The following is a 21835-nucleotide window of genomic DNA, read 5'->3' on the forward strand; positions in this document are numbered from 1 at the left end:
AGCAGAAGAAGGAAAAAAGCCTCTGATGACACAAGTGTGTAAGAGCCTGCTGCCACTCTTCATCCACTGCCATGAGGAGAATCAGTGTGTGGCAGAGGTGAGGACACCTGGGCTGCTGCTGTCCCCCTGGGAGGGGGCTCGGCTCCCTCCTGCCCTGGCACCTAGTAGGCTGGATCCTCCTCCTGGCCCTGGCACAGGGATGCTGATCCTGGGCTGTGGGGCCATTTCCGTGTCTCTATTGCTCTCCAGTCTTCTCGGGAAACCCTGCTTTGTTTGGCCAAATTCTTGAATAGGAGAGACCTTGAAAAATCTGTAAAGAAGGAGAAACTGTGGAGGTTCATTAAGATCCTGGTAAGGAGGGCCGGGAAGCCGCAGCCCCAGCCTGGAGAAGCCCCTGAGCGCGGTGCTCGGTGTGCGGGCTGGCAGCTGTGCCCCTGCCCGCTGCTGCAGCCCGAGGCCGCGCGGGCTCTGCTCCAGGCTGTGCTGTCAGTGTCACATCACAGACATGTCAGTGTGACATCACAGAGATGACCGTGTGACATCACAGAGAGCTTCATGGTATCATTGAGATGTCAGTGTCACATCACAGAGAGCTGTGTGAAATCACAGAGATGTCTCTGTGACATCACAGGAGCTTGCATGACATCACAAAGATGTAAGTGTGACATCACAGACAGCTGTCTGTGTGACATCACAGACATATCATTGTGACATCACAGAGATGTCAATGTGACATCACAGAGAGCTGTGTGACATCACAGGGATGTCAGAGTGACATCACAAAGATGTCTAGGTGACATCAAGTGGAGCTTGTGTGACATCACAAAGATGACCTTGTGGCATGACAGAGAACAGTGTGACATGACAGAGAGTTGTGTGACATCAAAGAGATGTCCATGTGACATCACAAAAAATTGTGTGACATCACAGAAATGTCAGTGTGACATCACAGATGTGACCGCGTGACATGACAGAGAGATGTGTGACATCAAAGGGATGCCAATGTAATATCACAGTATTTTGTGCGACATCACAGATATGCCAGTGTTACATCACAGAGATGTCCGTGTGACATCACAAAAAGTTGTGTGACACCACAGAGAGCTGTGTGACATTAAAGAGAGTTGTGTGACATCACAGAAATGTCAGTGTGACATCAAAGAGAGTTGTGTGACATCAGAGAGATGTCTGTGTGACATCACGAAATACTGTGTGACATCACAGAGATGACTGTGTGACATCACAGGAGGTTGTGTGACATCACTGAGATCTCAGTGTGACATAACAGAGATGACCGTGTGACATCACAGAGAGCTTTGTGACATCACAGTGAGTCAATGTGACATCACCGAGATGTCCATGTGACATCACAGATATCTGTGTGACATCACAAAGAGCTGTGTGACATCATAGAGATCTCCATGTGACATCACAGAAATGTCTCTATGACATCACAGTAGGTTGTGTGACATCACAAAGGTGTCCATGTGACATCACAGAGAGTGGTGTGACATCACAGAGATGTCAGTGTGACATCACAGAGATGTCATCTTGACATCACAGAGATGTTCATGTGACATCACAGGAGGCTGTGTGACATCACAGAGATGTCCATGTGATGTCACAGAGAGCTATGTGACATCACAGATATGTCAGTGTGACCTCACAGATATGTCTCTGTGACATCACAGGAAGTTGTGTGACATAACAGAGATGTCAGTGTGACCTCACAGAGAGCTTTGTGACATCACAGGGTTAGTGTGAAATCACAGAGAGCTGTGCCACGTCACAAAGGTTTCAGTGTGACATCATAGAGATGTAATTGTGACATCATAGGAGGTTGTATGACATCACTGAGCTGACCGTGTGGCATCACAGAGAGCTGTGTGACATCACAGAGATGTCAGAGTGACCTCACACAGATGTCTTTGTGACATCAAGTGGAGATTGTGTGACATCACAAAGATGATCTTGTGACAAGACAGAGAGCAGTGTGACATCACAGAGATGTCCATGTGACATCACAAAAAGCTGTGTGACATCACAGAGAGCTATGTGACATTAAAGACAGTTGTGTGACATCACAGAAATGTCAGTGTGACATCAAAGAGAGTTGTGTGTCTGTGTGACCTCACAAAAAGATGTGTGACATCACAGAGTTGATTGTGTGACATCACAGGAGGTTGTGTGATATCACTGAGATCTCAGTGTGACGTCACAAAGAGCTGTGTGACGTCACAGACATATCAGTGTGACATCAAAGAGAGTTGTGTGACATCACAGAGATGTCCGTGTGACATCACAAAAATGTCTCTGTGACATCAGAGGAGGATGTGTGAGAGCACAGCGATCACATAGAGCTTTGTGGCGTCACAGAGTTGTCTGTGTACATCACAAGAGATATTGTGACATCAGAAAGATGTCCCTGTGAAATCACAGAGAGCTGTGTGACATAATAGAGATGTCAGTGTGACATCACAGGAAGTTGTATGATATCACAGAAATGTTTGTGGGACATCACAGAGGGCTTTGTGACATCACATAGCTGTCACTGTGACATCACAAACAGCTATGTGACCTCACAGTTTCAGTGTGACATCACAGAGATGTCCGTGTGACATCACAGAGAGGCCGAAGGCCTTTCCCAAAGCACTGGGGCAGGTGAGGCAGGAGAGCTGAGAGCAGCTGCCTCAGCTCCTGAAGCCCTGACAGCCCAAGGGGCTGCTTTGCCCAGCGCAGCTTCAGCCACTGCCCCCTTCTCACCATCCAAGGATCCTTGGTGAGCAGTGCGAGGCCTCAGTCAGGCTCCACATTCTTTTGGCCTGTGCGGAGCAAAGGTGTGTGAAAGGCCACCCTGCTGCCACAGGGCCCAGAGGCCAAAGGCCTGTCCCACAGCCCTCGGGCAGCTGAAGTGGGAGGCAGGAGAGCTGGGAGCGGCTGCCCCAGTGCCTGAAGCCCAGCCAAGTTCCAGCGACTGTGTTCCCCAGCCCCACACTGCCTGCACGGCTTCAGCTGCTGCCCCTCCTTACCAGCGAGGGATTATCCCTGAGCAAGAGGAGGGCCCTCAGAACCTGGCGGCGCATCTCTGTGCACTCACTCAGCAAGTGCCTCGACAAGAGATCCATGATGCTGTCACTGCATGCAACCAAGTCCAGGCAATGCAGGACCTGGAAGGCACAGGGCAGTGACAGGGGACCCGGCCGGCAGGAGCCCAGAACCGCACAGGGCGGGGACCAGGCAGCAGCACAGGGCGTGGGCACCGTCCCAGGCAGCTGTGGCTACGAGAGGGCAGAGAGCTGGGAGGCAGTGCCGGCCTTCAAACTCACCTCCACAAGGAATGCCAGGGCAGGGAAGTTCCAGTATGGCATCTCTTTGCTGAGAAACTCAAGGAGACAGCATGAGATGCTTTTGCACAAGCAGGTGGATTCATTGCGCATCTCCCTGGAAGGCGGAAAATGGCACTAAGATGTGGCAGCAGCTCTCTGGCCTAGGAGAGAAACAGACAACCTTCCCAGGCATCGCCTGAGAAAGTCTGAGAAGATCAGAGGAAAGAATGAAAATCATTCTTATCTTAACATGCTGCACCTGGTTTTGTGAACATATGGAATATGTTACGGAGATTTGTCTACCAAAGGGTGCTTTCTTAATTAACTAATGGTGATAGTGTTTAGACTAGAAAACCAATTAAATCTACCTATATCATAACTATCTATAAGAACAATGGGTTTCCTAATAAAGTTAATTATTGATCAGACTTCTGCAATACCTGGAGTCAGTGATAATGATTACCCGGCTGAGGGCCTGCTCCTACGACACTAAGACCCTGAGCCAGGGTGGGGGGAAGCCCCTCCCAGGACAGACTGATGCAGTTCTTGTCTTTACCCCCCACCCTGCAGGGGGACTTGGGCCCTTTGAGATGTGGCTGCTACTGGGCACCCTCCTCTCCCAGCCTTTCCCTGTCTGCTTGGCCATCCCTCGTGCCTCTGGCCCACAGCCATGGGGACTGAGTGGGATACCCCAGACACAGAGCAGAAATGCCGGGAGCAATGGGGAGAAGGGGGTCTCATCTAGCCTGCAGACCCACAGCATAATGGTGGGTGTCAGCACAGAGCAGCGTGTCCCAGCCACGCTTGCGTTCCATTGACAGCACCACATCCTCATAGTCTATTCGGCACAGCAGGGACTTCAGGGTCCTCACTGCAAACCTGAGTGCAGAGCAAAGCCCGGGTCACACTGGGAGCACTGGCTCCTGCCCTGGCTGTGTGTCAGGGACAGAAGGACTGGGATGGAGCACTATCTGGGGCTGGTGGCAAGGCTGTGTCCTTCGTGGCATCCCTTCCAGAAGGTACCAACCGCCTCTGGCATCTCTTTGGTGCTGAAGAACACTTGGAAGAGCAGATGCAAAAATAACTGTGGGAAATGCTCCATCACTATATCTGGGACACAGGGCTCCTGGAGGATCTTCCATATCACCACAGTTGCCTGCAAAGGACAAAGCCCCCTGAGACAGCGCTCAGTGACGAGGTGTTTGTGTGGCAGGGCCCGAGCATGGGACGGAGAGGCCCAGAGAGCCACAGCGGGAGCAGCGGGCCTGGTGGCCCTGCAGCTGTCCCTAGGCCAGCTTTCAGCCCAGTGCCTGAGGCAGGGAGACGCTGTGGGGGAGGGAGGATGGAGAACTGCTGGAGAGGTGGCCTTGGGGCCAGCAAAGGCCACTGGCAGAAACTCACAGCCAGGACAAAGACACCCGTTTTGTCCCCATCGGAGGTGCACGTGCTGTGCTCTGGCCAGCTCCCCAGCACATCCAGGAGTATCTGCTGTGCCAGCTCTGCAGTCCAGGGCGTGCACATGATGGTCTTCCACATGGCCATGGCAGCTCTGTGGGGTTAGAGCTCTGTCTCAGGGGATCTCAGACACAGCACCGTGGCCTGGGCATCTCTAGGGGCCTGGGTTGACCGACGGCTCTGTCTTTTCACACTGCCCCTCTCCAGCAGCATTCAGACAGCCCAGCCTGTGGGGACAGGCCCCTGTGGGGCAGCGAGGGAGAATGGCAGCAGGCTCGGGGGCTGACGTGCCAGGGCTGGCAGAGGGAGCAGCCAGAGGGCCCTGGGACTCTCTGTGGGTCAGACACCTGGCACAGGCTGTACAGGGCGATGGGTTGGGGTGAGCCCTGAGCCCTCTGGGCAGGTGGGCCCCGTACCTGTCACAGGATGGGGCCACACGCAGGAGTGTCATTACTGCGTCATTTGGCTGCGCTTCTGTGAGGTACAGCAGGGCGTTGTCCAGCCAATGCTCTGCAGAATCATTGGCCATGAGCCACTGGTGGATGTACCTCACCATGGCGGGCACCTGGAGAAGGCACAGGGAGACTTGGAAAGCTGCCAGAGGGAGCAGTGTTCCCAGGGTCCCCAGAGAAGTGCTTCCCTTCCCACCACACTGCGATGGCCTCAAAGGCTCACAGGGGCCAGCACTAGTGGCTTGGGAAGCCGTGTGACTCATGGGGGAATTGAAGCCTGGCCACAGCTGCCTACTTGCTCTGGAAACACCCCTCTGCACAAGCAAATCCAGCAGGGCAGCACTGGTCTCATGTCCGAGGAGCTCTGAGTAGGCTCTGAGCCCAGGGCCCATGGTGCCGGTCTCTTCCTGCCGAATTCTCTTGATGAATTTGCAAACGAGCTGTAGGAGAAGGGCAAGAAGCCATGGAGTGCTGCAGGCGTGCTGCTGGGCTGAGCAGTGCCAGCAGGCCCAGCCCAGGTGGGGATGGCTGCAGGTACCTGCGCTGTTCTGCGGAAGCGGCCACGGGTGCGTTCCTGCTCTCGTGTGTGCTGCACGGCTGCACCTGGCAAAGAGCGAGCGCAGCCCGAGCTGAGGGGCTGCGGGAGAGGCCGGAGAACACAGCCCAGCCCTGCGCTGTCCAGGCAGGGAGAGCCCCAGGATGCCCCAGGGCATGGAGCACGGCCACTGCAGGGTGTCTGACCTGTAGTAGATAGGGACAGGCGAACGGAAGATTTCGGGATGTGATGGAAAGAAAGAGCCCCATCCCCCTCTCACCCTGCAACATGTTATCCATTACCCCAAAGAATGTAACCACACCTAACCCAGTAGTTTTCCACTCCTGACTAACCCTAGAGACCCTGCCAACCCCCCCTGACGTAGCAGAGTCCCCCAAGACTATTTAAACCCATGAGATAAGATAATAAAGGCTTTTCGACCGTCCACCACATTGGTGTCCTGCATGTGTCGTTAGCCCGAGTGGACCAGGGAAGACTGGCTGCCGTGCTGTTCCTTGCAACCAGGTCGCCGTTGCCTCCCATGAAGGCAACACTGCCCGGGCCGCTCTTCCGTCCTGTCCATGGACATGTCACCAGAGGATGGGATGTGACGGGATGGGATGGGATGGGATGGGATAGGATGGGATGGGATGGGATGGGGCCAAGCTGGCTGAAGGCACCGGCCTTGCAGCCTGGCTCTGCCACTCACCCTCCTGTGGTGGATGGAACGGCACCACCTCTTCAGTCTCCTGTGCTGGGGCAGCTGCAGGGTCGCCTTCTTCCTCCTCCATCCAGGTCAGTTTGGGCACTCTCAGGGCTCCCTGCCCCATGTCACTGACCGGATTTCTGGCTACCCTCAGGAGAGATGCCTTGGAAAACTCTGGGCTACCAAGTCCCACGCTCTGCCCTCAAGGGCACCTGCAGAATTGAAGTCTCGGAAGGCCGCAGGTTACTGAGTCCTGTGGTCTGGCCTCGAGGTCAGCTGCAGGAACAATGCCTCAGAAAAGCTCTGGGTCGGACAGGAACGAGCGCGCTGTGCGGGGGCTCCTCACAGCACCGCTCTGCCCCGTCCTGTCCCTTCGCCTGCTCTGAGCACTGTGGCGTGCTCTTGCCACTTCCAGCTCCTATGCCAGCATGTGTCACAAAGGGCCCTTGGAAACCCAGCTCCATTCCATGCTGCACCGTGTCAGCAAGGGCCCTTGGACACCGGGCTCCATTCCATGCTGCATATGTCACAAAGGGCCCTTGGAAATACTGCCCCTGCACTGGGGCTGCCCCCTGCCCACCCAAAGTGGTCCAGGTTGGAAGGAATCCCTGGCCTCAAGTGTCTGAGACAGCCCAGCAGGATCTTTAGGAAGGGCTCAGACCATCAGCAAACGCTGCCCTGCTCTGCGGCCTCAGGGCAGCAGAAGGAGCCCCCAGGGCTGCCGACGCAGCCGCGCTGGGAAGGGCACAGGGTCTTCCACAGAAGCTGCCACGGCCTCCTCGGGACACATCCCGGCTCGTGGCCATCCCAAACCCGCAAGTGTGACACGGACAAGGAACTGTGGGCCAGGGCAGGAATGCTGCTCTGAGCCCTGGGGCCCGGGGAGCGCTGGCACCAGCAGGTGAGGCACAGTCCCTGCCCAAGCAGACCTGCCACCCCCGAAGCCCTGGCAGGGCTGGTGCCATCTCCTGCCCCAGAGACCTTTGCACCCGGGGGCTTCTGTGCCAGAGGGAGCCAAAGCCCAGGGGCACTGGGGGCTGTGCTCCTGCCTGCAGGGGCTGTTGGCAGGAACACCTGGAGCAACTGCTGGCAACAATGAGTAGATGGCAAAATGGTTAACCCTGCCCCGGGATAGAGATCTAAGTGGCCATTAGAGTACAGCTCTCCCCTCTTGTTCCCTGCAGCAGAATCAGGACCATGAACAAAAGCAGTCACAGATATTCTTTCTGGGCCCTATAAGCAAAGCTGTGCCAAACCACAGATGCTGCCTTCAAACAGACTCAAATTCCAGCCTAGACCTCTCACCTCCCAGACAACTCATTCTCCAACACACCTTCAACACCAACAGCTTGCAAACACCACACAGAAGCCCTCAACATCCCGCCAGGACCCCCAGCTGTCCCTGTCCCTGTCCCTGTCCCTGTCCCTGTCCTTGTCCCTGTCCCTTTCCCACCTTCCCACAGATGCCCTGGTTCCCTGCACGTGCCGTGGGATGGCACTCAGGAGGATCTGCTCCAAGGCCTTCCCCGGCAGCAAGCTCAGGCTGCCAGGCCTATGGATCCTGGATCATCCTTCCCACTGAGCCTTCCATTGGCACGGCTCTTCCATTGGCACATCTGCGCTCAGCTGGGACTACTCTGCTCACCCAGGGCTCCTGGTAAAGGATGGAGAGCAGCCTGGCAAGCTCTTTCTCCAGCTCCCTCTGTGCTCTTGGGGAAGGTAGAACCTTCCACAGGAAAGCAACTGCTGCCACAAGGAGTGGGTGGCATCAGGCAGCTCTGGGGAAGCCCCTCAGGAATGCTGTATCCTGAGGGAACACTGTTGGCCTTGACCTGTTGGCACCTGCAAAAGCTTCAAATCAGCTGCCTCAGCTCCCAGGGCCTCTCTTGGCCAGCATCCTGACGTGGATGCAGGACGGCTGCCAGGCACTGCTGGGACCCAGCGGGACAGGACCAGCTGTCTCGTGTCCACGCAGCAGCCCTGACACAGCCAGGGCCATCCCGAGAGCAGACAGACGCTCACGGGCCAGCAGAGAGGAGCAAGGAGCCCTGGGCTCCTCTCAGGGTACCTCAGCTGGGCTCGCTCCACAACACGCCTCCATTGGAAGGCCTGCTGATGCCCAGCTGCCAGAAATGCCTACCTTGTGCTCTCCAAGATGCACAGGGAGAGCCAAGGAGCAGGACACCTTGGCAGGCAAACCTTCCAAGCCTTTTGTGAGGCCAGGCACACGCCAAGATCAGCCAAGACTCTCCACCACACTGCCTGGCCCACCCAGCCCAGCTCTGTGCTGGCCCTGGGCCACAGCAGCTCCCAGCAAGCAGGAGGCAAATCTTGCCAAGAGTTGCAACACAGCAGACAGGGAAGATGTGAAAAGTGAGTGTGTAAAGGCCTTTTAATTCACAGCTCCCACAGAGAGCTTTGGGGCTCGTGGCTGGACAGAGATGGTTCTGCTCACCCCTCTGTCCAAAGGGGGGTAACACACGCTGCTGCAGGTGCTTGGGTTGGTCAAATACCCCCAAATCCCAAATCCTGATGTGTCAAACACCCCCAGCCCCCAAAGTTTGGGGTTAAAACCCCCAAGCCTCGACTCCTGGGGATTGAAATATCTGGGTTGTCCACCCTCCTCCTCTCCAAAGTTTGGGGTCAAACCCCTCAATTCCCAAACTTTGGGGTCAACCTCCTCAATCCCAAACCCTGGGGTGTCAAATCCCCCTGATCTCCCCCACTTTGGGGTTAAATCCCCCAAAATCAGTTGGTCAATCCCCCCAGTTTCCAAATTTTTGGGTCTAAACCCCCAAACCCCAAATCCTGGGGGTTGAAACACCTGGGTTGTCCAATCACCCTGATCCCAACGTTTGGGGGTGAAACCCCCTGATCCCCAAATCATGGGAAAAAAACCCCAAAATCCCAAACCCTGGGGTGTCGAACTCCCCCAGTTCCCAAAGTTTGGGGTCAAAAACTCCCAAACCCCGAGGTGTCAAACCCCCCTAAACCCCAAATTTTAGGATCAATCCTCCCAGTCCCCAGAGTTTGGGGTCATGACCACCCATATCCACTCCAGCCCTGGGGGACACAGTGGGGTTTGTTTGGGGTTATTTGGGGTTTGTTTGGGGTTATTTGGGGTTTGTTTGGGGTTTTTTTGGGGCAGCTCCAGGTGCAATGTCCGCAGAAAGACCCTGGGTACAACACCGGGAAAAAAAGGGGAATGGGTGGGAATTGGGGGATTCAGGATGGGGAAAGATCCTGGGTGGGAAAAGGGGATTTAGGGTGGACTGGGAAGGATTTGGGATGGGAAAAGGGGATTTGGGATGTGGAAAGGGAAACGAGGCGGGGAATTGGGGTGGAAAAGGGAGATTTTGGTATTGGAAAAGGGATTTGGGGACAGACAAAGGATGTGGGGACTAAAAAGGAGAATTTGTCATGGGAAAAGGAGGATTTAGGTTGGGAAAAGAAGGATTTAGGGTCAAAAATACATTAGGGATTAAAAATGATTTTGGGGTTAAAAAAAGGAGGATTTGGAATTAAAAAAATGAGGATTTGGGATAGAAAAGGAGGATGTAGGACAAAAAAGGATTTAGGATAAAAAAGGGAGGATTTGGGCTGGGCTGAGCTGAATTTACCTGGGGGAGTGGGGGCGTGCAGGCAGTTTGGGGCAGGGTCAGGACCATTTTTGGGGCAGTTTTCTAGGATTTTGGAGTATTTTCTTGGGATTTGGCAGGAGGTCTATGGGATTTGGGTGCAGTTTTATGGGATTTAGGGTGTTTAGGCATGGTTTCGAGGGATTTTCGGGTGTTTCTATGGGATTTGGGAGCACTTTTATGGGATTTCAGGGGTTTCTATGGGATTTTGGGGCGCTTTGAGGGATTTCAGGGTATTTCTATGGGATTTTTAGGTGGTCTGGAGGGACTGCAGGGTGTTTCCATGGGATTTTGGGGCAGCTTGAAGGCATTTGAGGTGTTTTGGGGCAGCTTTAGGCTATTCTGGTGCAACTCTGAAGAATTCTGGAGTGGTTTGGAGGGATTTCAGGGCATTCCTCTGAGATTACAGGGTGGTTTGGAGGGATTTGGAGTGTTTGGGGGCACATTTTGGTTATTTAGGGGTGGGTTTGAGGCAGATTTTTAGGGATTTTGGGGTATTTCAGGCCCATTTTTTGGGGGTTTGGGGTTATTTTGGTGGGGTTTGGGGTGTTCTGGGTCACTTTTGGTGAAGGAGATCTCCATAGCGTAGCTCTGGGTGATGCTGGAGCCCTGCAGGGCCTCGCGGGCAGCGCCCGCCTGCACCTCGGTGTCCAACTGCAGCGAGGCGATGTCGCGGCGCCCGGGCACCAGCGCAGCTCCTGGAACCCCGGGAACCTGGGATGGGAACGGGGCCAGGAGGGCCCGGAACACCCGGGAACCTTCCCCAGACACCCGGGAACCTTCCCCAGACACCCGGGAACCTTCCCCAGACACCCAGGAATGTTCCCCCAGAAACCTGGGAATCTTATCCCAGAAACCCAGGAATGTTCCCCAAAAAACCCCTGAATGCTCCCCAAAAAATCTGGGAATGTTCTCCCCAAATTCAGAAATGCTCTGAATCATTCCCCCAGAATTTCAGAAATGTTCTCCAAAGAAATCCAGAAATGTTCCCCCCAAAAATCCTGGAACATTCCCATAAATAGGAATTTCTGTTCCACAGAAAATCCAGAAATATTCCTCCCCACAAAAATCCAAAACTAACCCCATTCCTCATCCAGAAACATTCCCCAAAAATACAGAAGCGTTCCCAACAATCCAGAAATTCCCCCCCCCAAAAAAAATCCAGAACTTTCCTCCAAAAATCCAGAAACATTCCCCCTCAAAAATATCCAGAAATCCCTTCCCAAGTCCTCACCCAAAAATTCCCCTAAAAATCCAGACATTCACAACCAAAAATCCAGAAATTTCCTCCCTAACAATCCAGAATATCCTCCCCCCCAATCCTGGTATTTTCCTCCAAAGATCCAGAAATTCCCCCTAAAATCCCAGACATTCACCCCCAAAATCCCGATATTTTCCCAAAAAATCCAGCTCCAAGCCCCCTTCAGCCTCTCACCCCCCAAGCCCCAAAATCCCGCAGTGCCCCAAAGCCCGGCCGGAATGCCGGAATGCCGGGATTGCCCCAGATCTCCCTGGCTGAGGAGCAGGGGGAGCATCAGCTCCTGGGGCTGCTCAGGGAGCTGGGCAGGAACAGGATGTGCTTCGGGGCTTTGCCACAGCTGGGGGACACGGGAGACAAACCCCAAAAGCTGCCCCAGAGCTGCCCAAAGTCACTCTGGATACGCAACACAAAATCTGCCCAAAATCCCAAGAGAAAACACCGAAATCCCACCAAAAACCTGAGAAAAAACACAAAATACCCCACCAAAATAATAGTAATAATAAACTCACAAAGATGCCCCAAAATCCCTCACAAAAATATCAGCAAAATCCAACAAAAATCCCCAAATAAGCACCCCAAATCCAACAAAAATCTCTCAAAATCCTCACAAAAATTCCCACCAAAAATACCATTAAAATCCCATAAAAATTCCACCATAGAATTCTTGAAAATGCCAGAAAATCCACACAAAATCCCAGGTAAATCTCCACAAAAATTCCACCCAAAAGCCCACAAAACTCACCCCAAAAATCACCCCAAGGCTCACAGAAATCCCTCAAAATCCCCCTAAATGCCATAGAAAAATCCCTCTAAAGGTCCCTCTAAATGTCCCACTAAATTCCCATGAAAATCCCACAGAATCTACAAAGAAAAAGCTGTACAAAAATGCCCCCAAAAATGCCCCAATCACACAAAATCCACACAAAACATCCCACCAAATCACCCAAAATATCCCACCAAAATGTCCCCAAAACCGCTCCAAAATCCACACCAAATCTACTCAAAAAGTCCGCACCAAAATCCCACCAAACCTCTCTCAAAAAGTGTCCCCATGTCCCTTCACATCCCACCCAAAGCCCGAGGAAATGCACCCAAAAAATCCCCACAGAAACTTCCCTCAAAATCCCAGCCAAACCTCCCAGCAGTAGCCCAAGAATCCCGCACAGATCGCTGCGAGTGCCCGAATCGCCCGGCACAATCCCCGAGCCATCCCCGCCCGGCCCCGCGCTCCGGCCCCGCTCTCTGTGGGGCCGGGGCCTCTCCCCCCTTGGCTCTGCGCTGGTCCCGTTCGCGCTCCGCTCCCGCTCCCGCCCCACCAGCGCTCCCTGCCCTGGGCCGCGCTGGCCGAGCCCGGCCGGGCGCGCTGGATCCGCTGGGACGGCGCATCCCGTCCCCGGCCCCGGCCCCGCGGGGCTCCCGGGGCAGCTCCGGCCGGGATGCGGCACTGCCGCGGGGCTTTGGGCTTTCCCGGCGCTGCCCGGTGGCTCCCGGGATCTGCGGCTTCCCCGGGATTCGGGGAGGCTCCAGAGGGGACCTGGGCTAGTTCCGGGGGCATTTGGGATCAGTCTGGGGGGATCTGGGGACGGCTCGGGGGGTTTGGGGTTGTTCCCGAGGATTTTGGGGGCATCTGAGAGAGGTTCCAGAGGGGATTTGGGGCTTTCTGAGGGGTCTGGGGGAATTCTCAGGTATTTGGGGCAGTTCCAAGAGAGATTTTTGGGTTTTCCAAGGGATTTTCAAGAGTTCTGAGGGATATGGGGAGGCTCCAGAAGGAATCTGGGGCAGTTCCAAGAGCAATCAGGGACTTTTTTGAGGGTTTTTGGCAAGTCCTAGAAGGAATTTGGGGAATTTCAGCAGGATTTTGGGGGAATTTAGAGCAATTTTGGAGGTTCCAACAGGGGTCTGGAGTCGTTCCCAGGGGACTGGGGTGGATTTCTGGCTGGAATTCTGCTTCTTCCCCGGATTTCAGGCTTTTTCCCAAAATTTCCTGTTTTCCCAAGGATCTGTGGATTCTCCCCTGGATTTGAATCTCACTGTGGGGTTGAAGGGGAAGGTTTGGGAGATTCAGGGTGAATTCTGAGGGGGTTCCTGGGCTGGATTTGGGTGTTTCCCATGGGATTTTGGGTGGGTTCCCAATTGAATTTTGTGCTTTTTTTCCCAGAATTTCAGGACTGTTCCCAAAATTTGGGTATTTTCCTGAAGATTCTGCTGTTACCACGAGTTTGTCCCAGAAGGGGAAGCTTTGGGAAGTTTTAGGGTGGATTTTAGGGATAATTGAGGCTGGATTTGGGTTTTTTCCCAAGGATTTTGGAGTTCTTCCCAGAATTTCAGGATTGTTCCTGTTATAAATTGTGACACGGCAATTTGAAGTGTCTTAATCCAATAAAGCAATTTTATTGAAAATAGCAAGCGAGTAAGGCAGGCAAAGCACAGCGCTGGGCGGCCGGGGAGTCTCCTGCTCCACCAACGGCGCGCAAAAATGTTCTGTCCCAACCTTCCTTTTATCCCCCCCCTTCTCCTTGCAGGCGTGACTCTCCAGATGTAGTCTGAGTCTGGTTGTTGTGATAGCTTCTAAGTCTCTTCTTTTGAGATGCAGCAAGCAGACCAGATACACACACCCAGGACTCTAATCTCAACCTCCTTATCACCTTGTAAGCAAATAAGCATTTCAAAGACACACCAGTACATTCTTATGCAAACCAAGGTAATCGAGCATATCACAGTGAACAAATGATCTTCCACTTATCTCAATTCCCCCATTTTCTTGTTCATCTTTATTTTGTTCACTGAATCTTTGTAACTCTTGGTGACTTAGTATTAGGGTCTCATCTACATCGTGTATGGGTTCATATTTTGCCCTAATGAGCATTAAATGTGCTGCCTCTAAGCGTCCCTTCACTATTTTTATTGCCTTATTGAAGATGCATGGCCCAAAGGTCAGTCCCAATATTATCAGTATCAGAGGTCCTGCAAGGGTGGATAACAAGGTAGTTAACCAAGGAGATTGATTGAACCATGATTCATACCAACTTTGCTGTGCCTCTCTTTCCTTCTTTCTCTGCTCTAATCTTCTCCTTAATTCTGCCATGGTGTCTGTAACAACTCCAGTATGATCAGCATATGCACACCGTTCCTCCTTCAGGGCTACACACAATCCCCCTTGTTGTAATAATAGCAAGTCTAAACCCCTTCTGTTCTGCAACACCACCTCAGATAGGGACCTTAATGATTTTACCAATCCATCGATGGCCTGCTCAATTTTACTCAGATCTTCATCTACTGAAATTCTTAATGCTTTAAATTCCTTTTGTTGATTTACTAGGGATGCCACCCCAGTTCCAGCTCCTATTCCCCCGATGGTAAGGAGAGTTGCAATAGTTAAGGCAGTGAGGGGTTCCCTTTTCATTAGATGGTGTTCTGGCACAGTTTGTTGTTCATATATGTAGTCACTTGTACGGTAGGTAATTCTGGGCATAATCGTTACCTGGATGCAGTAGTCTTGGCTTGGATTAAACAGTTTCAGTGAGATGCACGGTGTGAGACCCAGAGTGTTACATACCCACTTAGTGTTAGCTGCTGGCAATAGCCAGTCAGCCGGTTTCTTTCCACCTGTTTCTATTACTCCACAAAGGTATTCTCTTTGTGTTGGGATTTTTCCTATGCATCTCCCTTTCCCTGTTACCTGAGCCAAGGTAAGCCCCGGTGTTGTCTCTTTACCCTTTTTCCACAAACACTGATTCGGATTAGTTCCATTCACTCTTCTGGGCTTTGCAGTGACCCCTATGGCTTCATAAAATGGGGGTCTTAAATTATAGCACAGCCAACAGTCTTCCGTCAGTTTTGGGTTGGTTCTATTTAGGACACCATAACTCGCTTTCATGACCTTCCAGAGTATATTACCCTCCTAGGTTTTTTCCTGTTTGTCTCCTGAAGTGTTTTCATTCTGAATTTTATTCTGGGTCTGATCCCTTTCTTTTGTTTGGTTGGCTAAAACAACCTCCTTTTCTAATAACACTGGGTTTGGCCCTACAGGTTCAGGATCAGGGGGCACAATTTCCTTCTTTATAAATATTAAGCTACCAAAATTGCCAAAATCAGCCGAATATAAACGAACGCCCCAAGTTTTTCCAATTAACCATATACTATCCTCTGGCCTTAATGCAGTAATTTGTATATTCCTGCAAATATTTTCTGGGGGTTTATGACCTGTCCAGTAGCCGGGAGGAATACAACCATCTGGCTTCCAGACCACCTTAATGTATGGATCAGGAGTGGGGGGGTCCCATGTACCAGCTATTGTTTCACAACCCCAATATGCACAGTAATATTGTCCAGGACTATTGCAATACCCTTTACCAGGATTCGAAGCAGGACACATATAAAACGATGAAACCCAATGGGAACCCCAACGAGTACCTAAGGATGCCACAGGTAACTGGAAAGTGGGAGCTCCAGCTGTAGTATTGCTCCTTATAACTCGTGAATCCTCCCATCTTCCTAAAGTCCACTTGAAAGGTTCATGAGTTGTTATTTCCGCAGTATTACAAGATATACAAAGGAAAATCACAAGCAGTAAGCAAATGGCATGTGGGGTCTGGTTTCTCACACTGCAACAATTATACCCTTGTGACTTCTTTCCCTCTATAAGCTGGTTGTCACCAAAATACCCTTGAGCCCAAAAACTATTTCTGCCTTTGTTACTCCCAGTCCCGGGGTAGTTCTGCAAATATTGCTTGCGTATTCCATCCTGAGGGCTCCTTCCTCCACAGCTGTTTACTCCTCTGCCTCGCCCGTCGACTCGGGTGCTTCAAGCCACAGGGTGTACCATCTTCTCGGCAGCAAGAGTATTCTTCAGGAGGGGATTTATGCCCTCTAGTGCCTTGCCGCATGCAATAAGAACGCCAATTCTGATCTTTTACCTCTGGTGCGGTACAACTGACCCCTTTTAGGTCTTTCTTACAAAGGCCTTCTATGATCTCTGCCACAAATGGGCTCGGCTCGTTTGTATGGTAGCAGTAATAGTCTGGGTGAATGCCCTTTGAGAAAATTTCCCACCACTCTTTAGATTCCAATTGGATTTCCCCTCTAGTCACTTTACAGGTCAGTACCCAAGCTGTAATCTCTCTTTGTACATTCCAACAGGAATTGCAAGTTCCTCGTGGAGGATACCCTCTGTTGCAATGTGACCACCACCGTTCCCCACACACCTTACAGATATAGCATACAAAAGGATAGCAATTACAATTTTGATTTTTACACTTTAACACTTGAATTACTACTTAGTCCACTATCTAAGTAATATAAATCTGATGTGTATTCAATCTGATAAGAGTCCATTAGTTTCTCTGTAACTTCAATTTCAGGTTCCCGGGAGGACTGGTTACTTGCCACACAGTGTTGCTAACTGGTCCTTTTACTCGACTGGCATGTGTCCATCCTCTTTCTGCAGTCCGAATTGCAGTTTCTGTAGTGAGTAACACAAGATAAGGACCTTCCCATTGTGGAGTTAGTGTAGATTCTTTCCAGGATTTTATTAACACATAGTCTCCTGGGTGCATTTTATGTATTTTTAAATCTAAAGGGGGTCTTTGCGTAATTATTCCTTTTTCCCAAAGTTCATTGCGGTGTTTCATTAAGGCAATAATATATGAGGTTATTTTATAGTCCTTCAACTGGGGTGGTCTCGGGGTTCCTCCAAATCATATGGCATGTGGGGTCCCCTGTCAGAATCTATTGTTTTTACTATCCCATATCTAGGGATTATTTCTTCTAATAATATTCTGACCACTGTCTGAGCAGTAGTCCGAGTAGTGGGGTAAGCTTCTACAAAATGGGTGAGATGATCTACTATTACTAACAAATATTTATATCTACCCACTTTAGGCAATTCAGTGAAGTCTATTTTTATTTTGGCAAAAGGCCTGTGAGCTAATTCCCTTCCTCCCATGGGCCTTTCCCTAAGATGTTTTCTGTTTACTTTTTGACAGATCAGACAATCTCCCACTACTCTTTTAGCCAAATCATAGATTCCAATACTCATATATTTAGTGGCAAATTGATCTACTAATGCCTGAGTTCCCCAATGAGTCTGGTCATGCAATCTTTGCAAAATTTCTGAGGCCTTGCTTTTAGGTAAAACAGTTCTCCCATCTGGGAGCTTCCATTGCCCTTCAGACCCCTCCTCAATTCCCATCTTTTGTAATTTTTCCTTTTCTTGAGTGGTAAAACTATATATTTGCCATTTTTCTTTGGGGGAGTCCACAGATACAGTGTCGCTCTGCCCCATGTCCCCCCGAGTTCGTAGGGCTGCTTTCTTGGCTTCTTGGTCAGCTAAATTATTTCCCCTGTTTCTAAAGTCCAATCCTTTCTGGTGTCCCCTTAAGTGGACCACAGCAATTTGAGCCGGGCCCCTTAAGGCATTTAAAACTTGGACAATTAGCTCTTGATGAATTAGATCTTTTCCCTGTGAGTTTATAAGTCCCCTTTCTTCCCAAATTTTCCAAATGTGTGCACTATCCCATATGCATATTTAGAGTCTGTGTATATTGTTCCAATTTTTCCTTTTAATAACCTTAAAGCCCTGAGTACTGCATATAATTCACAAGCTTGTGCAGACCAGGAGTTACTTAGTGGTCCGGATTCAATTACCTTTAAATCTTTTTATGGATTTGCAACTACTGGAAACCGGGCCAAAGTCCTCTTATTTATTTCTCTTAAATCGTGCACCAATCTGTAGGACCCATCTGACTTCTTTACAGGCAGGATGGGAGTATTGAAGGGAGACATACAGGGCTCTAAAAAGCCCTTTTTCCAATAACCTATCTATTTCAGGTTTTAGTCTTAATTTTTCCTCCCTAGGGATAGGGTATTGTTTTATTCTTACGGGTTTGCCAGGATTACTTATTTCCACTGAGAAAGGCTTAATCTGCAATTTCCCCACCGTTTCTGGGGTATACCACACCTCAGGATTAATTTTCTTTTCATCCTCCACCCTTAAAGGGCAGAGCTTTATCTGTAATTCTTTATTTACAACTTCTAAATTAATACCCAATTCTATTATCAGATCTCTCCCTAATAAATTGTAATCTGCTTCAGGTACCAGTAGTAAAGAACCTATACCACATTTGGAATCAGTTTCTACCATCACATCCTTGATAACAGATACCTCAAAGGGCTCTCCTTTTGCCCCAATTACATGTACAGTGTCAGATGACTTTTTACATCCAAGCGGCAAGGCTTGCACTGTGGATCTTTCAGCCCTGGTATCCACTAAAAATTCCATCTCTTGTTGTTGGGGTCCCACTTTAAGCTTTACCAAGGGCTCCTTATGATGTTTCTTTACATACGCAAATAACCCACCTATTTTAAAATATCATAGCTTAAATAATAGTGTGTACACAATGATTTCAAATTACTTCCACAGAAATGCAAGGGGGAAGAATAGTTTTTGTAGTAGACATTTCATAAAATGACTGCACACCAAGCTGAATTTGTATAAGCTGAGGCAGGAATTCACTCTTCCGAGTTTAGATTGTCCTGGCATTATTCCAGCTTAGGGGGAGAGGATGGAGTCCACAACATCATTGATGTGGCTGCTGTCATTTTTAAATGCATGAGGTTTCACAGCATACAGCAGGAAAGCAGAGACTGCATTTGAAGATCATACAAAGGATCAACCAGTTTCTGATTAAGAACACTTTTTTTTTTTAGTGTCTTCTCTTAAATGCAGAAAATAAGTATCAAACGAATGAACAGCCTTACTAAGAAATTGTTACAAGCTCATTAACTGTGTTTACATCCAAAATGCATTGAAAGGAAAGGGCTTTTTGCCTTTCAGAAGCAAATGAGCTGAATTACTCAGGTCATGTTTTGCACTCCGGCTGATTTTACCAGTGCAGGCACCAAGGCTTCAACACATGCAGTTCTGACAATGTCTGCAATTACTTGTGAAAACTATTCTTGCACACATTGTTTCCCTGAATCTCAGACCTACTTAAAATAGACATAATGCTCTGGCTGATAGCAATTTCAGTATTTTGAAAGTAATAAGGAAGAACTGCTTAGAAGAAGTTATTTGTGCTGTAACTAACAGTTGTTTACAATGTCTCTAGGCACAAAACCCCATCATCTGTCATTAGCAGACAGTGATTTCCAGTGATGATATCAAAGTACTGGTTATTGAAAGGGAGCTCTTTCTATAGTACACTTCCCTGGACCATGCTCCCTGCTAGGGAGACTTACCTCAATACTTACTTCACTGTGTACCTAAGAAAACAAGTTAAGCAGAGCTCAGAATGAATTGACTAATCTAAGAACTTCAAAAAGCGGCTTCCCAACCTCAATTTCTGTTCCCCCAGACAGTAGCAGCAGCAGTGTGGGAAGTGTCCTGAAAGGGTGGAGGTAGGACCATGTTTGAACAGTAAGTTATGTGACAACTGTACAATTAAATGACAATAACAATACATTAATACTTTTGCATTTAAGAATTGAAGCTGCAGAAGCAAAAGGCTTCTTAAGGAGGGCAAGATAATGTGGTCCATTATAAAAAGCAAGTAAAAGCACTGCCAGCATCTCACCCCATACAGGCTCCACAGCATGTCCCAAAATCTTGAAAAGGCTGAGCAGCTACACTGCAGTGTGGGTGGAAGCAGAAATTTTGGCACTGGAGAGTAATGCAAGAGTGCAGCTGTCCAAACAAGGGTGGTTTACACCATAAGCTCCATCAGGTTGACATTTCCAACCCCACTGCCACCTCTGGGGCTGGCAGTGAAGGGACCTTGCTGCTTCTCTGCTGGCCTGGGGCCTCACACCCCTAATCTTCCTTAAAGGCCTTCTCATCCACTATCCGTTGTCTGCATCCCCTCTTCATATGTCCCTTCTTTCCACAGTAGAAGCAGACAATTTCACGACCTCTTCCTTTTCCTTCCCTAGAAATATAACTCTGCTCCCGATTCTCCCTTTGTTCTACATTCCTTGCATGGGAATTAGGGTTAGGCCCTTCCCGCACACTTCCATACAATAATGTATCATTTTAACTTTGTCTTTCCCTTTTCTAGATGGGAAAGCATCTCAATTAATTATCATCAAACCCAAGGGGCTTGGGAATCTGGGGAAGCTTAGCATGGGTCCCCTCTCCCATGGGACCAGAGGGCTTGCTTTTCCTCTGTCCCATCTTCCGGAGTGCACTCAATTTCTCACACACGTGCTCCCCTGGTTCGTGGCCCAGCCCCTCGCGGGGAATGGAAAACGCACTAATACAGAGTCCGCACTCACTTGGTCTCCACGAGACCTCTCACACACAGCACTCCGGGAAAACCACCCCAAACCAAGCGGGAAACCGGCCTATACTCACGCGTCCTGCGTCTTCGCTGGTTCTTCGTGCACAAAGTTTACAGGGGTAACCTGTTCTCCTTTGCCCGTTACTCAATTTAGGTTCGTCGGTGGAGAGTGATCAGAAAGCCTGGGGCAGCCGGGCTGCCATAAGGGCGGGGCGCCTCCCGATCGTCCCGTAGCGACTGATCTACTTCTCCATCGGAGTCACGGCACCAAATTGTTATAAATTGTGACACGACAATTTGAAGTGTCTTAATTCAATAAAGCAATTTTATTTAAAATTAGCAAGCGAGTAAGGCAGGCAAAATTCAGCGCTGGGCGGCCGGGGAGTCTCCTGCTCCACCAACGGCGCGCAAAAATGTTCTGTCCCAACCTTCCTTTTATCCCCCCCCTTCTCCTTGCAGATGTGACTCTCCAAATGTAGTTTGAGTCTGGTCGTTGTGATAGCTTCTAAGTCTCTTCTTTTGAGATACAGCAAGCAGACCAGATACACACACACCCAGGACTGTAATCTCAACCTCCTTATCACCTTGTAAGCAAATAAGCATTTCAAAGACACACCAGTACATTCTTAGCCACTATCTTATGCAAAACAAATTAGGTTAACATACCACAGTATATTCTTATGCAAACCAAGGTAAGCAAGCATACTACAGTGAACAAATTATTTTTTACTTATCTCATGGCCTAGATAGAATTTGATTGCAAAATAAATATTTTATTTTTTCATATTAATTTGGCTGGACAAATTTTCATTTATAACAGTTGTAACACATAAAAGGAAGAATCCCCATTTCTTCCACCATCCCAGTCTCAATACATTACCCCACCAGTTAGTTTTTAACATTGTTTTCCCATTTTTGGATTGGTGTCTGGGTTGTTTTTTTCTAGGATGACCTCCCCGTTGTCATCTATTTTCAACAGTCTGATATATTAAACTTTCCACAAACACCACCCTCATTAGCCAATAAATAGTCTAAAGCCAGCCTATTCTGGTACACTGCAGATTTTCCCCATTTTGCCTGCAGGTACTCAGTTTGGGTGGGTCTGTGGCTGTTGACATGGGTGTGTGTACCAAAAAGGAACTTTGGTTTCTTTCCATGTGATACTTTCTGTAGCATTTGTGACACGA

The 21835-nt window shown here is 49.8% G+C and overlaps 1 protein-coding gene across 1 annotated transcript in view; it reads left to right on the forward strand.

The window, feature by feature from the left end:
* The window catches only part of LOC144248430 (uncharacterized), a 402567-nt gene that overhangs the window by 42253 nt on the left and 338479 nt on the right, over window positions 1-21835 (forward strand). The window lies entirely within an intron of this gene.

Source organism: Lonchura striata, chromosome 36 (genome assembly GCF_050655825.1).
Source record: "Lonchura striata isolate lonStrDom1 chromosome 36, ASM5065582v1, whole genome shotgun sequence".
Classification (NCBI taxonomy): Eukaryota; Metazoa; Chordata; class Aves; order Passeriformes; family Estrildidae; genus Lonchura; species Lonchura striata.